This window comes from Pleurodeles waltl, chromosome 2_2 (genome assembly GCF_031143425.1).
Source record: "Pleurodeles waltl isolate 20211129_DDA chromosome 2_2, aPleWal1.hap1.20221129, whole genome shotgun sequence".
NCBI lineage: Eukaryota > Metazoa > Chordata > Amphibia > Caudata > Salamandridae > Pleurodeles > Pleurodeles waltl.
This window is the reverse complement of record NC_090439.1, coordinates 682,316,853-682,322,852: the sequence shown is the minus strand read 5'-3', so window position 1 is coordinate 682,322,852 and position 6,000 is coordinate 682,316,853.

Genomic DNA, 6,000 nt, shown 5'->3' with positions numbered 1-6,000 from the left:
TTTGATTTTGAGATGGAGAGTACCTGAATTTCTCAAGAAAAACGCAATACTTTTAATTGGTAAGTACATGCACATCTTACAAACAAGCAGGTACTCTGGTACAGAGTACCTGCACCACTATTTTTCCTTTTCAATCACTGGATAAAGCATACTGCTTACTAGTTAGTACGAACGACATCGGATTCCTACACCTTGTAATCTTTATTGTGTTATGTACTATTTTGACAGATTTACATACGTATGTTTCATTGTATCTGTATAATGTGTATGATGTGAAGTGCTCTGACACTACAGAGGTATGAGTAGCGCTATAAAACAAAGGAAATACATGTGAAAATGGACTATGAATCTGAGTGAATCTGTGGAAGAGAAGGTCAAGGTGATCGCCAAAAAAGATTGCGCACGGGGCACCATCAGCGCTAAAATGGGCCTTGCCCTCAGGCATAGCATAACAGCAGAGAGAGCAGGGGCTTTCATGGGGTTACAGTGGGCTCAGTGCTTAATTTGTAAATAAAAAGGTGCCGGTGCCCAAAGTCCTCCTCTTAAACCCGCGGCTGCTGCAATTAAATGTGTGAACACGGAAACCTAAAGCAGCGTAATCCTGAATCCATTTCGGGCCTCTTCAATCCATATAAAGCCACTCTCTGCCCCTTCAACTCACTCTTGCAGCTTTCTACTTTCTCCCTTAGTGACGCTTTTTCGTTTTTCCCTTCCCCTGTCTTTCCCATATGTGTCTTTTGCTCGCAGCAAATGCTTGAGGCAGAAGAATAAGGCCCGGCCCTTAAAAATAAGTGCCGGTGCTCAGCACCGGAAACAACAAGCATAAATTAAGCACTGAGTGGGCTGTTCACAGCTGTGGCGAGCAGTAGGAAAACGCTGAATAATACTCGCGAGTAGGTCAAGGAAAGGGCTTCCTGCACACCCCTTTCACACACCGGTTGAGGAGACCACATGAAAAAAACGCTCTGTGATGGTCACATCCTCTGCGTAGTCCCGTCATTCAAAAGTGTACACGCGCAGAAATATTTGTATGCAAGCATTTATTCTAGTGTGTTCTGGAGAAGCACTGAGGTTTCTTCATTTACCTTTCAGCAAACCCCCGGAGCGTAGAATTCAGAAACAAACGGAAGTATTCAGGCCTGCATTTACTTCGCTGGCGCCTCCCTGTTTAGGTTTTAGGGGGCTTGTGCTGTGCGTGTTTTCTAAACGAGGAATCATAAAGCAAATAAAATGCTGCACTAGAGCTTTATCACACGGTCACAGCGTTACCGGTTCACACAACTTCAGGTGCCAACCTGTGGTACTTTTGTGTCCCTCCTTGGACCCCGGAATGACGCATGTGGTGGGTGGGGTCTAAAGGCAGACATGGAGGGCGTCTGGGGGAGAAGGCATCCGATCTTCATCCCCCGAATAGGGAGAGAATGAGCCCAAGGGCGACAAAACATTCAAGGGGAACGGCGGCGGACACTTTATTCCAGGAACTCTTCATCTAAGCAAACCCACATACTTATTTGTTCGTATATTGGGCTCCCGCACGGTTTAAAATGCAATGTGAAAATTCTCTAATGAAAACGGCGGGCTGTTGACATACCTAACTTCCTTCTGATGCTGAAACCTAGGACCATCCCAGCCCCTCGTTCTCATCATTTAAAATACAAGGACCACTGCTCCCAAGGGTCAATAGGGCTACACAGCGCCCCTTGGCTGTTATCACAAAAGCAGCTGTAGACGTGTTGTTGGAGAAGCTCTGTCCATAGGCCTCTCCCACACTTTTGCTTATTTATTTGCTTGTTATGTTTAGTGTGTCTTTATCTTGGATCTCTAAATACATTTCTTTTGACCTCACCTTGAATTCTGGACCTCACCCTCTTTCCACAACGTCTTCCTCGTTCCACTTCACCTCCCTCTTTCTACCTCACCTTACTCCCTCAGACTCCCCATCCTCTGTTTGCATACTCCCCTTCTCGATCCTCTCATGTGAACACACACACCACCAAACACAAATCGACTCACATACCCATGTGAGCGCATGTGCTGCACCTGTTCTCTGTGTGTGAGACAGCATTCCCCTCTGCCTGTTTATGCGAGAGACCTTCGTTCTGCTACAGAAGCATCTGCTCTGTAATAGCTCATGATAAAGTGATTTCCTAATGTCATTGGACAGGTAGATCAAAGTCGGCTCAGAAAATGTAGGGAAGTTGAGAAGTTTAAATACATTGTAGAAGTAGAAGAGGATACAGTGCCAGCAGGCGGGCCGGTCATTTAGGGCGGAAGACCCCCCCCCCACACACACCTTTTGCCCCTCATGAAGAGTGCCTATCAGGCTGAGCAAAGGTCAGCCTGACAGAAACTCTTCATGTTCATCTCAAGCAGCCAGGAGCGAGACATGCATGATTTGCGCAGACTCCTGGCTGCCTGAGCTGAACTTTGCTGGGCTGAAGAGGTCACAGCTCCTATGGGTGTGACCTCCTTAGCTCAGCAAAGGTGCTTCGAGGCCCTCCCTCTCATGACGAGGGGAAACGTCACCCATTGACTCCGACCTTGGCGCTTCAGGTTTAAGCCCTGAGGCGCCCAGGGCAAGTGTCAATCAGTGACACCTCGTCACAGAGTGTGGTGGGATCAGCAGTCTCACTGACCCCATCCCACTCTGTGACGAAGTTGGGACTGCTGCCTTCCGTCACTGGGAGGTAAGGCAGCAGTTGCAACCCTCCTGGAACCTCCGAGCTGAAGGTAAGTGTGTGTGTGTGTGTGTGTGTTTTCCAATGAATGTGTGGTGCATGTGTGTGTATGTTTGAATGTTGATGAGTGTTGTGAATGGATGTGCGTGCGTGTGTGTGTGAATCAATGAGTGTGTGTGCTTCCCACCTGCCCCCTCCCTCCTAAAATTGCCGACCGCCACTGAGTGCCAGCCAGACACAAATTATAAATGTACAATTTAGTGTAAAGAAGTATTCAACTCGGATACTGAAAAACATGTGCAGTGGGGGCATAATTGAGACTACGTAGTCTTCAGCCTGAATTTTGCTAGTCATTTTGGCAGGAAATAAATCTTGCTTTTTTGAGTTGACATTTGCAGGATCAATGGGGACAGGTCGTTTGACAGGCATCTGTTACTCTCGAATAGTGGTTTTGTTGCTACTTTGGGTGATGCAATGCAATTTACAAAGTAGGTCTTGAAGGCAGTGTACTCGGGTGCAGTATTATCTTATTGTATTTGTCACACATTATAGTGATTGCGATTGTTGCAGCATGCCATCTGTTCTGCCTTTGGCCACTTCAGTCTTCCAGACGTTGAGGGGACAATTGTCCAGAAGTGCCTCCACAGTTGTGGCATTCCATGACATTTTACTAATTTTTGGCCAAAGTAGACAAGATCTTGATAGGCTTGAAATAGGTTCTGGAGACAGTGTAAAAAAAGGGGCACACTGAGCGAGATAAAGGTATGTTTAAAGTCAAGGGTGTGGAGTATGTGGGAGTAAAACCCAATCTGGGATTGGTGGAAAGCTTTGTAAAAGTCCATCGACAAAAGACATGGACCACTAAATCTCATTGTCAGGACTCAGTGAGCTCTATACAAAGTTTCTAGAACATTTTGCTAACAAGGTCAAAAATGTTAGCAATTTTATTGTAAAAGAGCTACATGTTTGAGAACTTAACAAAGAGAGAAGTGTTTTATCCATAGTATGTGACATTGTCAACGCCGCAGCACTCAGGCATTCATCACTATCACATTCTGCAGCTTGTACTTGATTGCAGTGTGAATGGCTGCGGGTCTGTTCTCAACCTGCGTAATGGTCCATGTTTCATATCATGCACTTTACAACAAGAGAAGCATTGGCTTTCTGTCACTTGGGCAGAGATGTGTCCTCATCCTTTAATGTAGAGAACTTTAAATCCATTTTGTGTGGCATGCATTTTGTACTGCATACTGGACTTCGGACATTGATATATATGTCTAATTGGGAAAGTGTTACGTCCACAGTCATGTTGATCTAGCTGATGTCAAAATTGTAATAATTGCATTTCAAATATGAATATATCTGGGGGAAGACAAGAACCGAGTCGTCAAGCTTAATGGAATGCAGGAGGCACATTGCCAGTTGTTAATGTTGGGTGAAACATGTCATTCACTGTCTGAGAGAATTGTGAAGACATCTCACGATGGGATCTTGGTTGTGACCATTTCGGAAAAGAAGGTTTGGGCTGCCCCTTGTGGACCAGTCATGGATTGAAATATTGAGAAAGTAGTTCATCGGATGTGGTTTAGCTAAACCAGTAGGTATTTGGTTAAAATGTCACCTTTGTTGCAACAGTTTTGGCGACCAATTAGGGTTTTGAATAAGACCTCAGTGAACTTATTGAGACCTTCTCAAGAGCTGCCAATAGATTTGAAATATGCTATCATGTTCATTATCTGTCTAGATGGGCTAAAGTTAGGTTTGTGGCAGGCCCTAACACACAGTCAGAAATATAGTTTTCTGTGGATGTCTTCACAATGCAGGGGTTTCCATCACAATTTGTACCTGAAAACATTGTGCAATTTACATAACATGAGGCACTTTATACCATCTTGTGGAGTCGGGCATCATACACCAGTGTTGTATATGCTGCCGGCCAATGCCCAATGGAGAAATTCAACAGAATTGTTAGGAAGTGTGTTCACTGGGCAGTGAGGGATGGAGTGAACGTGTTGGAGGTGGTGAGAAGCTTATTGTGGAGCTATCATACTACAAATAATGTGCCTTTGTGTAAGAAAATGTCTGAGTTTCTGAGCAGCCATGGTACATACACTTAGGGGGTTATTACAACTTTGGAGGAGGTGTGAAACCGTCCCAAAAGTGACGGTAAAGTGACGGATATACCACCAGCCGTATTACGAGTTCCATAGGATATAATGGACTCGTAATACGGCTGGTGGTATATCTGTCACTTTACCGTCACTTTTGGGATGGTTTAACACCTCCTCCAAAGTTGTAATAACCCCCATAGTGTGTCTGGTGTGGATGAGCGGAAGGTGTCTTTTTGTGAATGTGAAAATTGAGGTACAGGATCGATTGCTGAGGAATGAAGATAGATTGGAGGAATTTTTCAGAAAGCATATGAGGCAAATGCAGTTGTGTCCCTCAAATCCTAATCAGGTCTTCAGCAAAATATTCAGTTGCTTCTGGTACCTACGTTTCATCTGGAGCAGCCTCAACTCCCTCAGTCTGCTAGATCGTCTCCACTTTGCAGACCTGGGGAGAAGTTTAACTTGTCCAGATACCACTGATCATCTGGTTCTCTTACCTTCAGACACAGCTTCTTCTGTCTTCAGAACATTCTGCACTTTAACATTTCAAGAAAGACAACCCAACCAACATCCTCTCCCTTAAAGTATTTGAACTCTGGACATACTTTAGACTACAATAACCTAGATTAATTAGTCATTGGATAAGCCTTTTAGACAAAATTGTAATACTGGAGACAACATTCTCTCGATAGCCACCTATCATCAAGATGAGATTTGTTCAAGGTGACAACAGGGAGCCTTCCTCTCTTCCCCTCTTCCTCTGTTCCAGTCAGTTCGCTCAAAGAGTCCTTCTAGCAGATTTAAAAGATGTGCTCAGCTGTGTTTGGTGACAACTCCTAAGCAAATCAAACAGAGGTTTTTACAGTTTCCCCACCAAATATGTACAACACCGTTACCCAGTTCTTTTTCCAGGGAGATGCTTTAATCAGGTGTGGCTCCTCCATTAGGACAGAGGACCGTTGCACCCTCCCCCCCCCCCCCCCCAGCAGCAGTAGCTGCAAAACCTTTACAAAAAAACTATAATAAACTGCATTTGTTATCATTTTCTTGTAAAGGGACGGGGCCACGGGGTGACAAGCAGTGAGTGGGAGTGCACAGCACTACCCCTCAGATTGCATGTGTGTTTGGCCGGCCATCTCAGGCCAGCCCAACACATATGCACAGTAGTGTCTCTACAGCCCAGCAACACAGTTGCCAGGCTGAAGAGAGCA